The sequence below is a fragment of the Bos javanicus genome, chromosome 15 (genome assembly GCF_032452875.1).
Source record: "Bos javanicus breed banteng chromosome 15, ARS-OSU_banteng_1.0, whole genome shotgun sequence".
Taxonomy (NCBI): Eukaryota; Metazoa; Chordata; class Mammalia; order Artiodactyla; family Bovidae; genus Bos; species Bos javanicus.
In genome coordinates this window covers 11,871,786-11,893,617 of record NC_083882.1, presented here as the reverse complement: position 1 = coordinate 11,893,617, position 21,832 = coordinate 11,871,786, and the positions used below count along the sequence as shown (strand labels likewise).

General features: G+C 36.2%; 1 pseudogene; it reads right to left on the bottom strand.

Moving 5' to 3' along the window:
- Window positions 1-1,772: 1,772 nt before the first annotated feature.
- On the bottom strand, window positions 1,773-3,465 carry LOC133261602 (tRNA (guanine(37)-N1)-methyltransferase-like; annotated as a pseudogene).
- Between the last annotated feature and the right edge of the window lie 18,367 nt (window positions 3,466-21,832).

Sequence of the window (21,832 nt, the reverse complement as noted above, 5' to 3'; positions counted from 1 at the left end):
CTCCCTCATGGCTAGCAGATTCTTTACCATCTGAGCCACCAGGGAAACTCTGTAAGATAACAGATAGCACTCAAATATAATTTAAAAGCTTTTTCTGGTTAAAATTATAGAGATTATCATTTGCATAGCAAAAAGAGAGAAACAGAGAAAATTTAAGGAAGAACATGATCGCCTTAATGCTAAGGGCTCCAAATTACAGAGATAATGCAAGCTGTGCATATCAGGGCAGTCTAACCAATTGTTTGCCATCAGCTAAGCACTATAAATCAATACAAGGACCAAAGGCTCTGCCAACAACAAATATAAAGGAAAAATAGCAACATAATTTCTGTGAAACAGAATTATCTACAGAAACATCAATGTTCAATTATATATAGAATATTATAAGTTACTTAGAGTAAAAATGGCCAATAAGAACTGAAATGGAATAAGGAATAGTATCAGATCTTATAGATATTCCAAAAGGAGAGGATGCAATATACAGTCAGACCCAATGGAAATATACAAACATCCTTAGAATGACTTCATGATTCAAGTTGCCTTTGAGTGTGTGAACAGGTTCATCCTATATCAAAATAAATGTCTTTATGATCTACTTCCTGGCTTTAGGTTTAGCCAGGAATCAAACCCAGGTCCCCTGCATTGCAGGTAGATCCTTTACAGTTTGAGCCATCAGGGAAGCCCCACTTTGGAAGTATCCATGCAGGACTCACACAAGCACACAAATGTACACAAACACTAGTTTAGCTAAATAAATGTAAACTATGGTACATACATACAGTGAACTATTATGAGCCTGTTAAAATAGATAAGAAAAATAATTGCTAAAAGCTAATATGGGGTGGTTCTCTGAATATATTGCTAAGTAAGAAAGCAATGTGAAGAAGAATAGAAATGTTCATCCATTGCTGGTAGGAATACAAAAATGGTACATCCACTTTGGATAATATTTTAGAATTTTCTTACATAACTAAACATGGGCTTCACAGGTGGCAGGGTGATAAAGAATTCACCTGCCAATGCAAGAGACTCGAGTTCAGTCCTTGGGTTGAGAAGATCCCCTGAAGGAGGAAATGGCAACCCACTCCACCATTCTTGCCTGGAAAATTCCATGGACAGAAGAGTCTGGTGGGCTACACAGCCCATGGGGTCACAAAGAGCTCATGCACAAAACAAAGCATACTCTTACCATATAGTCCAGCAATCACCCTCTTAGTTATTTAGCTAAAGTAGGAAATGAACTATGGTGTTGGAGAAGACTCTTGAGAATCCCTTGGACTGCAAGGAGATCCAACCAGTCCATCCTAAAGGAGATCATTCCTGGGTGTTCATTGGAAGGAATGATGCTAAAAGCTGAAACTCCAATACTTTGGCCACCTGATGCAGAGAGCTGACTCATTTGAAAAGACCCTGATGTTGGGAAAGATTGAGGGCAGGAGGAGAAGGGGATGACAGAGGATGAGATGGTTGGATGGCATCACCAACTCAATGGACATGGGTTTGGGTGGACTCCAGGCGTTGGTGAAGGACAAGGAGGCCTGGCATGCTGCTGTTCATGGGGTCACAAAGAGTGACACAACTGAGCAACTGAACTAAACTGAGGAAATGAATGTGCAATCTAAATGACAAAAAACTGAAGAGACATAACAAAATAGAAGCAGTTGTAGATACAGAGAAAAAAACATGTGGTTACCATGATGCTTGGTGGGAGCGAGGAAAGAAATAAGCAAGGGACATTAAGAGGTATCGATTTCCACTGCAAAACAAATAAGTCACAAGTATAAAACAATAATGTGGAGAATATAGTCCAGAATGAAGTAATAATATCTTTGTGGTGACATAACATAACTAGGCTTATGTTGGTGGTCATTTAGACAGTGCATAGAAAATAACACCATGCTGTATGTATGGGAAGCCAGCGAGGGTAAAGTAAAAGTGTTTAATAGTTCCCTATCACAAAGGTCTAGTGGGGAGATGGAAAAACTATTTCCAATTAAGTGACTGAAGCAATTTGTGCATTTAAGAGGTGGATCTTTATGATTTTCCTATTTTACAATCTCGTTCTTGTAAAGTATAGCAGCAGGAATCTGAAAAGTGATGCATAACGCTTTGTTATTAGGGGCCACATTTTTTACTAAGTGAACTGAACTGTATGCTTCCTAGGAGATGCCTAATACAGTTTCAGCTCGTTGCTGAACCTCCTTATTTGGATTAGCTAAAGTTGTAACAGTGCACAATAGGAAGGAGCTCACTGCCACATGGCTGCCATCTAAGAGTGCTTTAAAAGTGGTGAGAAACTCAGTAGCCTTTGCTGTCAAGTTCATGACAATGCGCACAGAGTGTTTTCTTCCTTTTGACAGTGGCCCCAGCTGCTGCATTAACTCTTCTCTGATTGGTCCTTGCAGGAAATCTTTCCCATCCAACTTAAAGACTTTTACCATTTGGTCCATTTTAACTAATTTACAATTGTGCAGTAGCCATTTATAGGATTCAGGATTAACATCACTAGCAAACACAGTGAAGTTTTTCTTTGCTGCTGGAATGGCCAAGGGCCCAGTCCTAGCAAAAACATCAAATAGGACATCCCCAGATTTGAGAAGTTCTGTGATATGATTGTGTTCTGTGGAGAGACAAGGATTCCAGTAGACTTTTGAAAAATCAAATTCACAGGTGTAATTGTTTTCTCAAACCTTGGTCACCATATTCTCCTCTCCAGATATTGAAATTTGGAAATTTCAGTATTATCAATATTATTGATTTTATTTACTGCTGATGTGATTCCTGGATTTTTGCCAATCATAACTTGGCCAATTAAATGCTTGTAAGGTGGTTGGTGAACTCAAAGTTTCAGGTGGGCAGTGTGCCCGACTCTGCTAAACCCTGAGGTCACATCTTGACCTTCAGGAAGCACAGCTCTCAAGATTTCTTCAGACTTAAAGTTTCCATAAGCTAGTTCCAAATTATATTTCAATGTCTGTGGATTGACATTAAGATGCTTTAAAATACTGAGTTATTCTTCCTCAAAGGAATCAGTGGTAAACATTTTATAGGGATCCAACATAGTCTACCTTCTTCATCTTCTGGATCTTCAATCACACATTTTAGGCCTGGATCCTGCAGTGTTGTCCTTTCAAGGGATCACAACACTTTATTGAGTATTTCTTTCCTCTCTTTAAGCTCAGGGATGACGTCTGTCTTTTTAAAAGCTGTTCTATCAAGTTCTGTCATTCCTTGAACACCAGAGGGTGGGGAAAACAATTCAGAGTCTCTGTGATTTGTTTCTATTTCAGGCATGGTTGAGAATCTTTCTCTTTGATCCAACAAGAAAATACCAGGTGCTCTGCTAAGCTTCTGTATCAGTGATGCCCAAGGGGGTAGAATCAGTGATGCTTACTCAGTCATTCTTCAGCTTTCCACTTTGAGAAGTCTTCTTAAGAATCCACATTGCTTCAATAAGCTCCTCATTCTCTGGTACAGCTCGGATCTTCATGTTGTATAATAAGAACTAATACAGTGTGGTAGGTCAATTATACTTCAAGACAAACAACAAGGCATACAAACAAACTCATGGAAAAAGAGATCAGATTTTTCATTACCAGAGAAAGAGGGTGAAGGAAGGGGAATTGGATGAAGAAGGTCAAAAAGGGCTACAAAGGTAGGCTTGATTAAGCTTAGTGAGAAAGGCTTGCAGAAAGTTGAGATAGGCCTGGGTAAGCATCTTGTGCCTAAAAATTAGCCAAGGTGTGAATACAAAAGAAGAATTCTTGAGTAAAATTAAAAGTGCTACCCCAGTGTACACATGTGAATGATAAGACAAGGAAATGGATTGTTGAAATGGAGACATTTTAGTGGTCTGAATGTAGGATCAAATCCATCAAAACATTTCCTTAAACCAAAAGTGAATCCAGAGCAAGGCACTAACTTTCTTCAATTCTGTGAAGGCTGAGAGATGTGAGGAAGGTACAGAAGAAAAGTTTGAAGCTAGAAGATGTTTATTTATGAGGTTTAAGGAAAAAAGTTATTTCCATAATATCTTGTGCAATGTGAAGCAGCAAGTGCTGATGTAGAACTGCAGCAAGTTATCCAGAAGATCTAGATAAAATAATAAATGAAGTTGCTATACTAAACAGCAGAGAAGGAAATGGCAACCCACTCCAGTGTTCTTGCCTGGAGAATCCCAGGGACGGGGAAGCCTGGTGGGCTGCCATCTATGGGGTCGCACAGAGTCGGACATGACTGAAGAGATTTAGCATAGCATGCATACTAAACAGCAGATTTTTAGTGCAGACAAAGCAGATTTATATTGAAAGAGGATGCCATCTAAGACGCTCATAGCTAGTAAAGAGAAGTCAGTGCCTGGCTTAAACATTTCACAGAACAGAGTGACACTCTTTTTAGGGCCTGATGTAATTGATGACTTAAAGATGAGGCTGATGCTCTTTTACCATCTAGAAAATCTTAGGATCCTTAAGAATTATGCTAGATTTACTCTCCTATGCTCTGCAAATGGAAAAGCAAAGCCTGAATTACAACACATCTGTTCACAACATGGCTTACTGAATAGTTTAAGCCCACTGTAAAGAACTAATAAAAAAATAATAATAAAAATCCTTTCAAAGTAATACTGTTCATTGACAGTGTACCTGGTAAACCAAGAATTCTGATGGAGATGTGCAATAAGATTCATGTTCCTTTCATGCCCACTGACATAAATTCATTTGCAACTCATGGATCAAGAATTAAGATCAAATTTCAAAGTTTTAATTTCAAGGGTTATATTTCATAAGGCTATAGCTGCCACAGATATAGTGATTTATCTAATAGATCCGGACAAATTAAATTAAATGGTAAAGATTCATCATCCTAGATACCCTTAAAAATATTTGTGATTCAGAGGAAGAGGTCAAATATAAATATTAAAATGAGCTTTGAAGAAGTTGATTCCAATCTTGATGATTTGGAGGGGTTCAAAACTTCAGTGGAGAAAGTAACTGAAGATTCAGTGGAAATAGCAAGAGAAGTGGGATAAGAAATAAATCCAAAAGGTGTGTGAGTTGCACAATCTCATAAGAAATACTTGAAGGGATGAGAATGTGCTTCATATGCATGAGGAAATAAAGTGATTTTTTGAGATGAAAACTACTGCTGGTGAAGATTCTGTGAAGATCATTGAAATGACAACAGGATTGAGAATACTACATACATTTAATTGATAAAGAAGTGACAAAGTTTGAAGAGATGTCTCCAATTCTGAAAGAAATTCCACTGTGGGTAAAATGCTATCAAACAGCATTGCATATTACAGAAAAAATCCTCCGTGAAAGGAAGGATCAATCACTGTGACAACTCTCAGTCTAATTTTAAGAAATTGCCAGAACCACCCCAACTTCAGCAACACCACTCTGATCAGATAGCAGTCATCAACATCAAGACAAGATCTTCCTCCAACAAAATGTTTTAACTCCTTGAAGACTCAGATGTTAACATTTTTAGCAATAAGATTTTTAATTATGTACATTCTTTTAAACATATATTGTTATTTCATATTTAATAGACTGGTGTATAAACAACTTTTTTATACACTGGGAAATCAAAAAATGTATGTGACTTGCTTTACTGCAACTTTCATTTGTTGCAGTAGTCTGGAACTGAATCTGCAATGTCTCCAAGGTGTGCCTGTACCAAATTAATAACAAATACCTGAGAAGTAAAAAGTATAGCTAATCAAATAATTTTCAATAATCCAAGTAAATACATACACTGCTTATAAAAGTTTGAAAGAGCTACAATGAAATTTGAACATTACTTAGTAGTTTCAAAAATTTTAAATGTATGTAGTTATCAATTTCATAACTTTCATATATATTGTAGTACTGAGTAAATGAGTAAATACACTGGTAGAGCTGACAGCCAGAATTCTAAACATGGGAGAAAAGTGAAAGTGTTAGTTGTGTCCATCTCTTTGCAACCCTATGAACTATTGCCCACCAGGCTTCTCTGTCCATGGGATTCTCCAGGCACGAACACTGGAGTGGGCATCCATTTCCTTCTTCAGAGGATCTTCTGAACCTAGGGATCAAACCTGTGTATCCTGCATTGCAGGCAAATTCTTTAACACCTGAGCCACCAAGGAAGCAAATAAGGGACAAAGAGATACAAAGTGTAATGGGAGAATTACAAGGGAAAGCCTTTTGGTATTGGGATGGAATTTGAGATTTCAATATAAATCTATAAATTATGAATTTATAATAAAACCTCAAATTCCAAATTATATATATATATATAATAAAACCTCAAATATCCAAATTGTGTGTGTGTGCTAATCATGTCCAACTCTTTGCCACCACATAGACTGTAGTATGCCAGGCTCCTCTGTCCATAGGGATTTCCAGGCAAGAGTAATGGAGTGGGTTGCCATGCACTCCTCTAGGGGATCTTCCTAACCCAGGAATTAGACTCACATCTCTTAGAACTCCTGCACTGGCAGGGAGGTTGTTTACCACTAGCACCACCTGAGAAACCCAATGTCAAAATTATCATATGCATGGTATATATTAAATATATATTATACTTTATTACCTATAGAAACACAATCCCTAGCTTTGTCTGTTGAAAACACCAAGACATAATGATAACAAACCAGCATACCTAGTACTGTAGACTGCTTGTCTACCACCAAATTTGTGTGCTGAAACCTAATCGCAGTACAATGGAATCTGGAAGTGAGACCTTCAGGACAGTGATCCCCAACATTTTTGACACCAGAAACAAATTTTTTTGAAGACAATTGTCCACCAACTAAGGCCTAGGAGAACCCGGGAATGGCTTCAGAATGATTTTCATAAGAAGTTCACAACCTAGATTCCTCTCAAGTGCAGCTGGTAGTGGAGTTCACAATCCTATGAAAATCTAATATCACCACTGATGTGATAGGAGGTGGAGCTCAGACAAGTGATGGGAAACAGCTGTAAATACAGATGAAGCTTAACTCACCCATTGGCTACTCAACTCTTGCTGTGCAACCAGTTTCTAACAGGCCATGGACAGCTACCAGTCTATGGCTCAGGGTTTGGGGACCCATGCTTTAGGAGGTAACTAGCTCATAAGGGTGGCATCCTCATGAACAGGATTAATGTCCATTAACACAGGTCCCTGGGAGCCACCATGTGAGGTTACAGTAAGAAGCTGGCCATCTATGAACCATGAAGCAGAACCTTATCAGACACAGATTCTGTTGGCACTGTAATCTTGTACTTCCCAGGATCCAGAACTGTGAGAAAAAATTTCTCTTTTTGTTTAAACTACCCAGTCTATGGTATTTTTGCTATTGTTGTCATATGTGAGTGCAAGCTCAGTTGTGTCCAATTCTTTGCCCCATGATATATAGTCCACCAGGTTCCAAGCAGGAATACTAGAGTGGGTTACAATTTCCTCCTCCAAGGGATCTTCCCTATTTTTAGTATAGTAGCTTTAAAAAACTAAGATATCTAGAATCTCTCCATCTTAATATTGGTTTCTAAATACCATTCATTTCAAAATAAGTAGGACTTGTTGAGAAAATGTATGGATTCCACGACTGCTGCAGGAGAGTTACAAAGGTGAACCATGAACCTCTTCTTGGGTCAGAAATTAAAGAAAGGCTCAGAAATGAATACAAACATGTTAAAAGAACATCTAATCCTTCAGAGGGTCATACAAGTGTCTTCTGAATACCATATTTCTCTGACATGGGTGATTTATTTGAATTCCTTTTCTCCTTGGGCCACACTCCATAACTTTTGCTACTGAGGTCTCTGAGTTAAGGCAAAAAGTCTAGTCTTATTCAAACACTTTCTGAGGTGCTGAGTTAACCCACAAGAAACCTGTGCCTCCCTGTCAAAGAAACAAACTAGAGAAAAGACTGACTTAAGCTGATCTAATATCCTTATTCTTTCTTCTGTACATCACAGGATGTTCAACCAAGAAAATAAAGCCAATTGTCTGTCATTGCTGTAATCAACCAAGTTTATCACTGATTTGTTTTATCTTGCCATTTTAGTTTTTCTTTCCTGCAAGAGTGAGCTGATATTCTGGGTACTGAATCCAAGTGGCACATCTTAATAAACCCCAAAGGAATAAGTAGACTATACTTATTTTTTGACAGCTTTATCTCTGTGTCTCTCATATCACACAGAAGCAAGCATGCAAGCAAACATGCACACATCCCGCTAACACACAAACTGCAATACAGTAATATATATGCATTTTTTCATAGCTTTTACACTCAAAATTACATCATAAACATTTCATATATAAGTTATCTTTCAAACCATCAACTTAAAAATTGCACAATATTCTAGTATTGGTTGAATTTTCTAGATAATAGACCAATCAAGAGTGTATTGATATATAATTGACATACAGAGCATTGCCAGTATTTACTAAAATAAATTTCCTTCCCATGATTATTACTTAGCATAAATATTTGATCACATATTTTATTACATCCTTAGGATCATTTCTAAGATTTATAATTAGAGAGACAGTCATTAGTTTTTTAAAAGATCTAATTCCATCTATATAGTATTTCCAAATGCACTTCTAAACCATATGAAAGCAATACAAATTATTGTTAATTAAGGATTCATTAACTATTTAGATGTTTAAGATGTCATTATTAGAAATGAAACATTTGTTAATAGTGACAGATTCTTACTTTATAATTTTTTGATTTAGAGTATAGTTCTGGAGAAGAATATGATACAACTATATGGTAATAAGTGTTACCAGTTGCCATTTCATCTAAATAGCAAATGGTGAAAGAAAAAGCAGATTGAAAAATTACAAGTAATTTATATCACATAAGGGAGACTCCTTATTAGCTTTTCTTAATTACCTAATTTCTTGTCATCTCAGTAAAAGCCTATTACAGCAGACCTTTATGTTTTACCTCTCTAGTTCCTTCATAGTATCTGATAGTGTTTTGCTCAGTGTGTAATATGTAACTGCTCAACTGAAATAATACAAAGTTCTTTTGTCTAAAGCCTATCAAAAGTTTGAGAATTTCATGTTTATAAGTATGACCAATATTTGCAAAGCAACTCCAAGATGAATATCTTTCTTGTAAAATAAAATACAATTAAAACAAAAATCTTTCAAATCCTGTTCCATGTCATTTAATTTCAGATAACATTTGTACTTTTATTGCTAATTTTTAAACTTTAAATTGTGTACCAAAGAAATATAAAGTATCATATAATAACACTTATTAAGTGTAAAATTTTAAAAAGGATAAGTTATTTTTAGTGAGAAAATTACTTTTCCCTTTGGGAAATAAAGAAGATACAGCATTGCCTAAGTTACCGAATGAAGATCCAAAATTATTTGCAAGGATCACATTAAAGTCATAGAGATGATATACTTAAATAAAATATATATCAGATTTTTGGCTGATAGAGATTATTTTAACAAAAGCTATATTAATTTAAAAATAAGAACATAGTAAAGACTGAATTACTGAATTTCTGTATGACTAAAAATCAGACTATGCTTTTGTCAATCAAGCAATGCTAGTGATTTAGTATGGCTACTACCAAGATTTTTATCAATATCTAAGCATCAACAAAAAGTAGCATGACATACACTCACAGTTGAAAGATTAAAATTAATTCATAAACTTATTGTGATTTATTTATTTATTGGATGACTCAATATTAAAATGATGCAATCCTTTCCAAACTGATTAGAGTTGATGTAATCTAAAATTTTAGCCCAATAGGAGTAATTTTAATTTAACAACATAACAATATTTGCTAAACATTAGCAAAGTGTTTCTGAACTGTTTTGGAATATTTACTTTTAAAAAAATATATCAGGCAAAGTACTTGAATTAGATTATATAATTTATTATTAAAAATAAGAAACTTGTCCCAAAAATTTCCAAACAACTTGAAAAGACATTTTATAAGAAGATTTCCAATTGTCCTATGAAAAAGTGCTCAACTTTAATAATAATTAGAAAAATAAAAATTTAAACCCCAAACATATACCACTAAACACTGAGCACAATGACCAACATTAAAAAGTGATATTAACTCCTAGGTTTGTTCTTAAAAAATGTGTACACATTTACAGCAATAATAATAATTAAAAACTTAAAAAGAATGAGGACATTACTTATCAATAACACAACAAATGAATAAATTGTGTGATGTTTATACAAGAAACACTATCTAGCAATAAAAACAAATGAACTACAGCTATGTAAACTATATAGGTCCATCTTACAGCTCATAAGAAAATAAAATAACATAGATATGAAAATTACACTTCCTCTCTTTCCATTTATATTTCTGTATGTGTCCCGATGTGATAAGTCACTTCAGTCAGTCATGTCCAACTCTGCACATGAAACATTAAATGCCAGTTATTCTTATTTTAAACTTCAGACAATAATGCTATCTATCTTATATTACTGTGAGTCTTGAGTTAATGGACATGAAGTGATGAACACGGCGAACATGACTTAATATTTCATATTCAGTTTTTACAACTGGATATTCAGAGATGGCTTACACCTTAGTAGAGTGACTTCAAATAACTCATACCTAATACAAGTTAACAAAATAAAAATACGTTCTTAGCAAAATTGTCAATATTGATTTTCTATACCTTAATAGAAGTAAAAAAAAAAAAAATACACATTTGGCCAAATCGAGGCTGGATATTGCTATTCTTTTTGAACTCCTGTATCTATATTTATATTCTGTTTTACTCTAGAATTTTTGTTTATAAATCAAGCACCATTTGGTTCATAGCCAAATTTTCCTTTGCAAATTTATTGCTGCTCAAAATAACCAAAAGTCAAGAACCTACCCTTAAAATTTATTTTATTTTTTATTTTTTAGAATCTGTTATTAGTTTACCTCTTCCTCTTTATCTTTCTCAACTGTGCAACCTAGGACAAGATCATTACATGGTTTTAAACCTAAAATTACTTTAAAAATATCAAAAGGGACACTGGCCATAAGAAAAAATAGGCATCATTTCATAGTTAAACATTATTATTCTACTTAAATACTTATCAAACAAAGAAAAGTAAGACAAGAGGTAGACTGAATCTGACTAATTGACAGAAATGACCATTACAGTTTATATATGGCATTTGTGTGCACATAGAGAGAACTCATTGCATTGTCTCCAAAACCTTAGCTTTGGAAACAGTTTCATGGATGAGTCTTATTTTCACTCAGTCCTCAGTAGTAATACTGGGCAAGCCCATTGCATTTTGACCCTGTCTTTTCACTTGGAAAATAAAGATAAAACACCTGTGAGACTAACAGGATTGTTACAAAATAAGATAAAGCATATGAAAACAGTTCTTGGCAGTAAAGCATAACATATGTATGTTATTTTTATTCAATATCAGCTCCCTAGTGTTTTATGAACTTAATCAGAATGTAGCTTTGTTTATTCTTTTATGTAGTTTATAAGACAAAATTTATAAGAAGCTTTTGTGACTAAAAAAAAAAATATTTAATAATAGCTACTCCCAGAGGCAAGTGATATGTACAAGTGAATTAGGAGGGGTTCTAAGATGCTGTCTTGCTATAAAAACACTTTTAAAGAAACTCGAAGCCTCAATGAGTCCCCAAAGACTGGTTGCACAGGTCAATTACTCCTGTAGTGGAGAGAGTATGCCTAGGGGAAATTCACTGTTTATAATCACTAACTGAAGTAAAAAAGAACAACTATGAGAGTCCTCCAAAAGACAGTTGAACAGAAGGAAGTGCAGTGCAGTATCTCAAAAAGCTCTCTGTTTAGAGGCCGAAATTGAGACTTAGGGTACTACTGTCATCTCTCTTAACAGAGGGAGTCTCTGGCCTTTAAGATTTGGGCAAATATATTTTAGAGTCTCCCTCCCAATACTTTAGATCTTTGGTAACTTATCTCCTCAAGTCCCTCTCTCTGCTCTAGAAAAAAAGAGGCACTGACTCTCCTTGGCCACATATTCATCTTTCCCTACTTTAGTCAAAGAAAAAGGAAGGGGGCCTTCTTACATCTATTTTTTATTAGTTTGTAACTTTCTTGAAGAGTTTTAAGGGGCAAGAGCAATATCACAATTTACCAAGTTCAAGCCTTTGACTACAATTAAAGTAGTCTCAATCTCCTTTTTCCTTTGGACTCGGTACGAGTTAGTAACACTCCTTCCTCTGCCAGTCTCTTATATCTATGGCAGGTGAATCCACATACAGCTCAGCTTCTAACTCAAGCAGGCTTAAATGGGAATTTTCTCATCAAAGTGGATAAGATCATCTTTCCCTAAGAGAAATTCCTTACATATTGCTAGGAGAATAATATTTTCTCCTGGTCATTGTTTTATTTTCACTAGCTGAGACATTTAAGTTTATTAAGTAGAAACTGAACACATAATGTTTTCTAAATGAAAACATCTATCTATCTAATCAGAATAAAGTGGAGACTGAAGTCAATAATATAATCCTGGTCCTCCCTTTAATAACCTTAATGTCTAATCTCTTTATACTACCCTAATTAGGTACTACTTGTTTAACTTCCAGGATATTTAGAGGGACCAACATCTTATTCACCAAATAGGACCAGGGATTCTACATGACTCATTTAATCCTAACAATTATATATTTCTCATTTATTAATGAAGAACTAGTTTAGTGATCTTCAAAGGAGCCTATCATTAATAGATGCAAGAACATGTATTACATTCTCAGTTTATCTGACTTTAAGATTAATGTCCACTGCAAACCATAATGTTATTTTGGAGAAATTGAGAACCTCTTAAGGCATTTCCAAATAATATTAAATTTAAAAACTTTAGAGGGAAATCTTGCCATATATAGCTACCTGTATCTACCTGAAAGACATTATGCTAAGTGAAATGTCAGTTACAGTAAAGCAAATATTGCATGATTATATTTTTATAAGCTATCTAAAATAGTCAATTCAAAGAAGCACAGTTTGGAATGGTGGCCATCAGGGGCTGTGGACAATGACATGGGGAGATGTTCAAAGTGCATAAATTTCATTTATGCAAGATGAATAAGTTCTAGAGATCTGCTGTGCAATATTGTGTCCACAGTTAACAATCCTGTGCATGTGTGCAGGCTAAGTCTTTTCAGTCCTGTCTGACTCTTCGCAACTCCCTGGGACTGTAGCCTGCCAGGCTCCTCTGTCCATGGGATTCTTCAAGCAAGAATATTGGAGTAGGTTTCCATGTGATCTTCCAGGAGATCTTCCTGACCCAGGGATTGAACCTGTGTCTTTCGCATCTCCTGCATTGGCAGGCAGGTTTTTTTACCACTAATGCCACTTGGGAAGCCCTAACAATACTGATTGTATGATTAAAAGTTTATTAAGAGCATAGAGATCATGGCAATGTCAAAGAATGCTCAAACTGCTGCAGAATTGCACTCATCTCACACACTAGTAAAGTAATGCTCAAAATTATCCAAGCCAGGCTTCAACAGTATATGAACTTTGAAATTCCAGATGTTCAAGCTAATTTTAGAAAAGGCAGGAGAACCAGAGATCAAATTGCCAACATGCGTTGGATCATTGAAAAAGCAAGAGAGTTCAAGATAAACATCTACTTCTGCTTTATTGACTGTGCCAAAGCCTTTGACTGTGTGAACCACAAGAAATTCTGCAAAATTCTTAAAAAGGTGGGAATACCAGACCAGCTGACCTGCATCTTGAAAAATCTGTATGCAGTTCAGGAAGAAAGAGTTAGAACTGGACATGGAACAACAGACTGGTTCCAAATCAGGAAAGGAGTATGTCAAGGCTGTATATTGTCACCCTGCTTTTTTAAGTTATATGCAGAGTACATCATGATAAATGCCGGGCTGGATAAAACACAAGTAGGAAATCAAGACTGCCAGGAGAAATATCAATAACCTCAGATATGCAGATGACACCACCCTTATGGTAGAAAGTGAAGAAGACCTAAAGAGCCTTTTAATGAAAGTGAAAAAGGAGAGTGAAAAAGTTGGCTTAAAGCTCAACCTTCAGAAAATCAAAACATGGCATCTGGTCCCATCACTTCATGGGAAATAGATGGGGAAATAGTGACAGACTTTAATTTGTGGGGCTCCAAAATCACTGCAGATTGTAACTGCAGCCATGAAATTAAAAGCTGCTTGCTCCTTGGAAGAAAAGTTACGACCAACCTCGACAGTATATTGAAAAGCAGAGACATTACTTTGCCAGCAAATGTCCGTCTAGTCAAAGATATGGTTTTTTCCAGTAGTCATGCATGGATGTGAGAGTTGGACTGTGAAGAAAGCTGAGTGCCGAAGAATTGATGCTTTTGAACCGTGGTGTTGGAGAAGACTCTTGAGAGTCCCTTGGACTGCAAGGAGAGCCAACCAGTCCATCTTACAGGAAATCAGTCCTGAATATTCATTGGAAGGAATGATGCTGAAGCTGAAACTCCAATACTTTGGCCACCTGATGCGAAGAACTTACTCATCGGAAAAGACTCTGCTGCTGGGGAAGATTGAAGGTGGGAGAAGGGGACGACAGAGGATGAGATGATTGGATGGCATCACTGACTCAATGGACATGAGTTTGAATAAACTTCGGGAGTTAGTGATGAACAGGGAAGCCTGGCATGCTGTAGTCAATGGGGTTGCAAAGAGTTGGACACTACTGAGCGACTGAACTGAAGTGAACTAGAGATCATGTTAAGTGGTCTATCAGAATAAAATAAACACTTTTTAAATTATTTGATTTTTGTACCATAAATGAAAGTGAATAAAATCAATAGCTTAATAAATAATTTTATTCTATAAATTACTGTGTTCAAGCATAGAGTAGACTTATTATTAGGATTTAATAATTTGTTTCTCTTTGCTAACATATATTAAATTATGTTAAAGGACATTAAAAGTATTCCCATTTCATCAAATTTATTTTGTAAGTAGCTAAATGTTTTCATACTTAATCTTATACTATGCTAATATTAATCAAAAAAAGAGCATATGAGGGAAGCCTTAATTTGAAGTGATGATTCACTTTTTCTATAGAATAATCAAGAAAATCCTATTATAACTGTGCAGTTCTTGTCACCAGTAAAAAGCATTCCACATATCCATCACCACTGAAATTCATCCCTATTCAGCTCTATGCATTCCCTAAAGGGATCCAATTTTCCTCCTTTCCCTACCTTCAAATCTTTGATCCCTTTGCATCACCTTCCACTATCAGTATCTCCATCCCTACCCCACTTCAAATTCTGCCATCTTATTTTGTTGAAGATATGACAGCCAATGCAGTGCTCAAAGTGGAAGCTTTCATTGTTTTTCTTTCAATATTCCATGTACTGTAAGGCCTGAAGACAGTACCTGCTCAGTCACTTAACTTGTTTGACTCTCTGCAACCTTATGGACAGTAGTCTTCCTGGATCCTGTGTCCATGAGATTTTCCTGGCAAGAATACTGGAATGGGTTGTCATTTCCTCCTCCAGGGGATCTTGCTCACTCAGGGATCAAACTCGAGTCTCCTGCATTGCAGGTGGTTTTTTTTTTTTTTTTTTTTTTTACCATTGAGCAACCTGGGAAGCCCAAAGTGATATCAGTTCAGTTCAGGGCAATTGCTCAGTCATCTCCGACTCTTTGTGACTCCATGAGTTGCAGCACGCCAGGACTCCCTGTCCATCACCAACTCCCAGAGTTCACCCAAACTCATGTGCATCGAGTTGGTGATGCCATCCAGCCATCTCATCCTCTGTCGTCTCCTCCTCCTCCTGCCCCCAATCCCTCCCAGCATCAGAGTTCCCTCCCAGCATCAGCATCACTTTGGCCACCTCACTTCGCATGAGGTGGCCAAAGTACTGGAGTTTCAGCCTCAGCATCAGTCCTTCCAATGAACACCCAGGACTGGTCTCCTTTAGGATGGACTGGTTGGATCTCTTTGAAGTCCAAGAGACTCCCAAGAGTCTTCTCCAACACCACAGTTCAAAAGCATCAATTTTTCGGTGCTCAGCTTTCTTCTCAGTCCAAATCTCACATCCATACATGACCACTGGAAAAACCATAGCCTTGACTAGATGGACCTTGGTTGGCTAAGTAATATCTCTGCTCTTTAATATACTGTCTAGGTTGATCATAACTTTCCTCCAAAGGAGTAAGCGTTTTTAATTTCATGGCTGCAGTCACCATCTGCAGTGATTTTGGAGCCCCCCAAAGTAAAGTCTGACACTGTTTCCACTGTTTCCCCATCTATTTCCCATGAAGTGATGGGACCAGATGCCATGGTCTTAGTGTTCTGAATGTTGAACTTTAAGCCAACTTTTACACTCTCCTCTTTCAATTTCATCAAGAGGCTTTTGAGTTCCTCTTCACTTTCTGCCACAAGGGTGGTATCATCTGCTTATCTGAGGTTATTGATATTTCTCCCAGCAATCTTGATTCCAACTTGTGCTTCTTTCAACCCAGCATATCTTATGATGTACTCTGCATAGAAGTTAAATAAGCAGGGTGACAATATACAGCCTTGACGTACTCCTTTTCCTATCTGGAACCAGTCCGTTGTTCCATGTCCAGTTCTAACTGTTGCTTCCTGACCTGCATATAGGTTTCTCAAATGGCAGGTCAGGTGGTCTGGTATTCCCATCTCTTTCAGAATTTTCCACAGTTTATTGTGATCCATACAGTCAAAGGCTTTAGCATAGTCAATAAAGCAGAAATAGATGTTTTTCTTTAACTCTCTTGCTTTTTTAAGTTTACATTTATTTTTTTTTAATTTACATTTATTTATTTTAATTGGAGGCTAATTACTTTGTTTTTTTTTTTGATGATCCAGCGGATGTTGGCAATTTGATCTCGGGTTTCCCTGCTTTTTCTAAAACCAGCTTGAACATCTGGAAGTTCACGATTCATGTATTGCTGAAGCCTGGCTTGGAGAATTTTGAGCATTACTTTACTAGCATGTGAGATGAGTGCAAATGTGCGGTAGTTTGACCATTCTTTCACATTGCCTTTCTTTGGGATTTCTGTGTTGACCATCTGGTCCATGTGTAGACTCTTCTTTTGTGTTCTTGGAAGAGGGTGTTTGCTATGGCCAGTGTGTTCTCTTGGCAAAACTCTATTAGCCTTTGTCCTGCTTCATTCCATATTCCAAGGCCAAATTTGCCTGTTACCCCAGGTGTTTCTTGACTTCCTACTTTTGCATTCCGGTCCCCTATGATGAAAAGGACATCTATTTTGAGTGTTAGTTCTAAAAGGTTTTGTAGGTCTTCGTAGAACCATTCAACTTCAGCTTCTTCAGTGTTACTGGCTAGGGCATAGGCTTGGATCACCATGATATTGAATGGTTTGCCTTGGAAACGAACAGAGATCATTCTGTCTTTTTTGAGATTGCATCCAAGCATTGCATTTCAGATCTTTTGTTGACCATGATGGCTACTCCATTTCTTCTAAGGAATTCCTGCCCACAGTAGTAGATATAATGGTCATCTGAGTTAAATTCACCCAACTAGTCTATTTTCATTCGCTGATTTCTAGAATGTCGATGTTCACTCTTACCATCTCCTATTTGACAAATTCTATTTTGCTTTGATTCATGGACCTAACATTCCAGGTTCCTATGCAATATTGCTCTTTATAGTATCTGACCTTGCTTCTATCACCAGTCACATCCACAACTGGGTATTGTTTTTACTTTTGCTCCATCCTTTCATTCTTTCTGGAGTTATTTCTCCACTGATATCTTGTAGCATATTGGGCACCTACCGACCTGGGGAGTTCCTTTGTATTTCATTTTACCCACCAGACCATTTGTTATTTATCAAAAACCAAAGCTTCATTCAAGTCGTGCCATTAGACTTTACTATCTCCTAGTTCTCTTTGACGCTGATGTCTATTAACATTTCTTATTCCTCTTCATGCTTGAATTCTCATTCTTTCACCTAGTTTACCATCTTGTCTCATACTAATATTTTTTGAATTATTCTTGACAAGGTCTAAATTTACAGTGATAATCTATCCAGTTCCCTGGACTCCCAGGTTTTCGGAATCTGCACTTCCACTAATCTATTTCTTAATTCCACTTTAGTTACCTCACATGTCCTAGACATTGTCCTTCTTGCTAACCACATCATATCTGAAATCCCAGCTTCACACATGTAAGTCTTTTAACCAAATATACTGTTTCTGCTCCTTTACACCAGTACAATCAAAGCAAAAAATATCTGTTCTATCAACAATTATGGCTGTTCCATTTTTCAACTATTTATGTCATTCTTTTTTCCTCCTTTCTAACTTAGATTTCATCCAGTTTATAAACTATTGTTGTACCTCACTCCCTATGCTATCACCTTGCCTGGGAAATTTTAGATCCCAATATACACAAACTTTACCTTCTCTTCATCTTCACATCAACAGCTGGATTTGACTGGTGAAAATCATAGAACCCTGTTGACTGGGCTGCATTTGAATTGTGCCATAAAACTCAAATGGGAACTCAAAACCACCTAGCAAAAAGTGACAATTTCCCTGAGGAATTCACTCTTCTATTTCCCAAGAAGGAAATGTCACATCTACTGTTAATAAATGAGTCTCTAGCATTGTCTTCCCATTCTCATTTTGACTGATGAACTCCTTTTAATTAATTGGAACAATAAAGAAATCTACTTATCTGTAACTATGCATTTAATCTCTCACTTATACTTTTGGAAGGAATGAGTTTGCCTGTCATACACTAAATAATCTGCAAGCCATTTTTTTTCCATATTAGGTTTTTTTAAAAAGTATTTATGTCTGTGTACATGGAGTTGGTTTATTGATTTTAGCTGATACACCCTTTTGCTGAATAAAGAAGTATTTATTTTTCATCCTTCTGTTGATAGATGGCTGCATTATTTGTACATTGTCTCATAATGCTAAGAGTACTGCAGTGAACATTCATGAATATGTCCCCTTGTCCCCTTGTGGAAAAGATTTTCACAATGTAGATTTCTAAAAGCATAATGACTGGATTTCAAAGAGTGCACATTCTCAAAACTTTAATTAAGTAGAATCGAATTGCTTCCCAAAGTGATTTTAACAATTTACACTCCTAATAGCAATTTAAATGTTATATTCAACACTGGTTTAAAAAAAAAGTTATTAAACTTTAAATCTTGCAGGCTTGACAAGTGTTAAAATCTATATCTAGTTCTAATTTGAATTTTTCTGATTATCAGTGATGTTGAGTATTCTTTCTTATTTTTATCAGTCATTCAGATTTTCTCTTCCATAAATCATGTGTAATATCTTTTGCCATTTTTTTTCTGCTAGAAATTTTAATGTTACACAATATGTGTATAAAATACAAATGCAAGAAAAAATGCAACTACTCTATAGTTCCATCTCTTTTCAAATTTTATAGAAATTAAATTCTCCAGTATGTATTAATTTTGTTTCTGTCTTCTTCCACTTGGCATAATAATTACAAATTCATCTAAGTTATTATTAAAAATATAATTCATAATTTCTATTGCTCAAAGTATCCCTTTGTATAAATGAATCACTATTTGTCCATTTTATTCTTTTTTTTTTTTTTTAATTTTATTTTTAAACTTTACATAATTGTATTAGTTTTGCCAAATATCAAAATGAATCCGCCACAGGTATACATGTGGTCCCCATCCCGAACCCTCCTCCTTCCTCCCTCCCCATACCATCCCTCTGGGCCGTCCCAGTGCACCAGCCCCAAGCATCCAGCATCTTGCATCGAACCTGGACTGGCAACTCGTTTCCCACATAATACTTTACATGTTTCATTGCCATTCTCCCAAATCTTCCCACCCTCTCCCTCTCCCACAGAGTCTATAAGACCGTTCTATACATCAGTGTCTCTTTTGCTGTCTCGTACACCGGGTTATTGTTACCATCTTTCTAAATTCCATATATATGCGTTAGTATACTGTATTTATGTTTTTCCTTCTGGCTTACTTCACTCTGTATAATAGGCTCCAGTTTCATCCACCTCATTAGAACTGATTCAAATGTATTCTTTTTAATGGCTGAGTAATACTCCATTGTGTATATGTACCACAGCTTTCTTATCCATTCATCTGCTGATGGACATCTAGGTTGCTTCCATGTCTTGGCTATTATAAACAGTGCTGCAATGAACATTGGGGTACACGTGTCTCTTTCCCTTCTGGTTTTCTCAGTGTGTATGCCCAGCAGTGGGGTTGCTGGATCATAAGGCAGTTCTATTTCCAGTTTTTTAAGGAATCGCCACACTGTTCTCCATAGTGGCTGTACTAGTTTGCATTCCCACCAACAGTGTAAGAGGGTTCCCTTTTCTCCACACCCTCTGCAGCATTTATTATTTGTAGACTTTTGGATTGCAGCCATTCTGACTGGTGTGAAATGGTACCTCATAGTGGTTTTGATTTGCATTTCTCTGATAATGAGTGATGTTGAGCATCTTTTCATCTGTTTGTTAGCCATCTGTATGTCTTCTTTGGAGAAATGTCTATTTAGTTCTTTGGCCCATTTTTTGATTGGGTCGTTTATTTTTCTGGAGTTGAGCTGTAGGAGTTGCTTGTATATTTTTGAGATTAGTTGTTTGTCGGTTGCTTCATTTGCTATTATTTTCTCCCATTCGGAAGGCTGTCTTTTCACCTTCCTAATAGTTTCCTTTGATGTGCAGAAGCTTTTAAGGTTAATTAGGTCCCATTTGTTTATTTTTGCTTTTATTTCCAATATTCTGGGAGGTGGGTCATAGAGGATCCTGCTGTGATGTATGTCGGAGAGTGTTTTGCCTATGTTCTCCTCTAGGAGTTTTATAGTTTCTGGTCTTACATTTAGATCTTTAATCCATTTTGAGTTTATTTTTGTGTATGGTGTTAGAAAGTGGTCCAGATTCATTCTTTTACAAGTGGTTGACCAGATTTCCCAGCACCACTTGTTAAAGAGATTGTCTTTAATCCATTGTATATTCTTGCCTCCTTTGTCGAAGATAAGGTGTCCATATGTGCATGGATTTATCTCTGGGCTTTCTATTTTATTCCATTGATCAATATTTCTGTCTTTGTGCCAGTACCATACTGTCTTGATAACTGTGGCTTTGTAGTAGAGCCTGAAGTCAGGTAGGTTGATTCCTCCAGTTCCATTCTTCTTTCTCAAGATCGCTTTGGCTATTCGAGGTTTTTTGTATTTCCATACAAATTGTGAAATTATTTGTTCTAGCTCTGTGAAGAATACTGTTGGTAGCTTGATAGGGATTGCGTTGAATCTATAAATTGCTTTGGGTAGTATACTCATTTTCACTATATTGATTCTTCCAATCCATGAACATGGTATATTTCTCCATCTATTAGTGTCCTCTTGGATTTCTTTCACCAGTGTTTTATAGTTTTCTATATATAGGTCTTTAGTTTCTTTAGGTACATATATTCCTAAGTATTTTATTCTTTCCGTTGCAATGGTGAATGGAATTGTTTCCTTAATTTCTCTTTCTGTTTTCTCATTATTAGTGTATAGGAATGCAAGGGATTTCTGTGTGTTGATTTTATATCCTGCAACTTTACTGTAGTCATTGATTATTTCTAGTAATTTTCTGGTGGACTCTTTAGGGTTTTCTATGTAGAGGATCATGTCATCTGCAAATAGTGAGAGTTTTACTTCTTCTTTTCCAATTTGGATTCCTTTTATTTCTTTTTCTGCTCTGATTGCTGTGGCCAAAACTTCCAAAACTATGTTGAATAGTAATGGTGAAAGTGGGCACCCTTGTCTTGTTCCTGACTTTAGAGGAAATGCTTTCAATTTTTCACCATTGAGGATAATGTTTGCTGTGGGTTTGTCATATATAGCTTTTATTATGT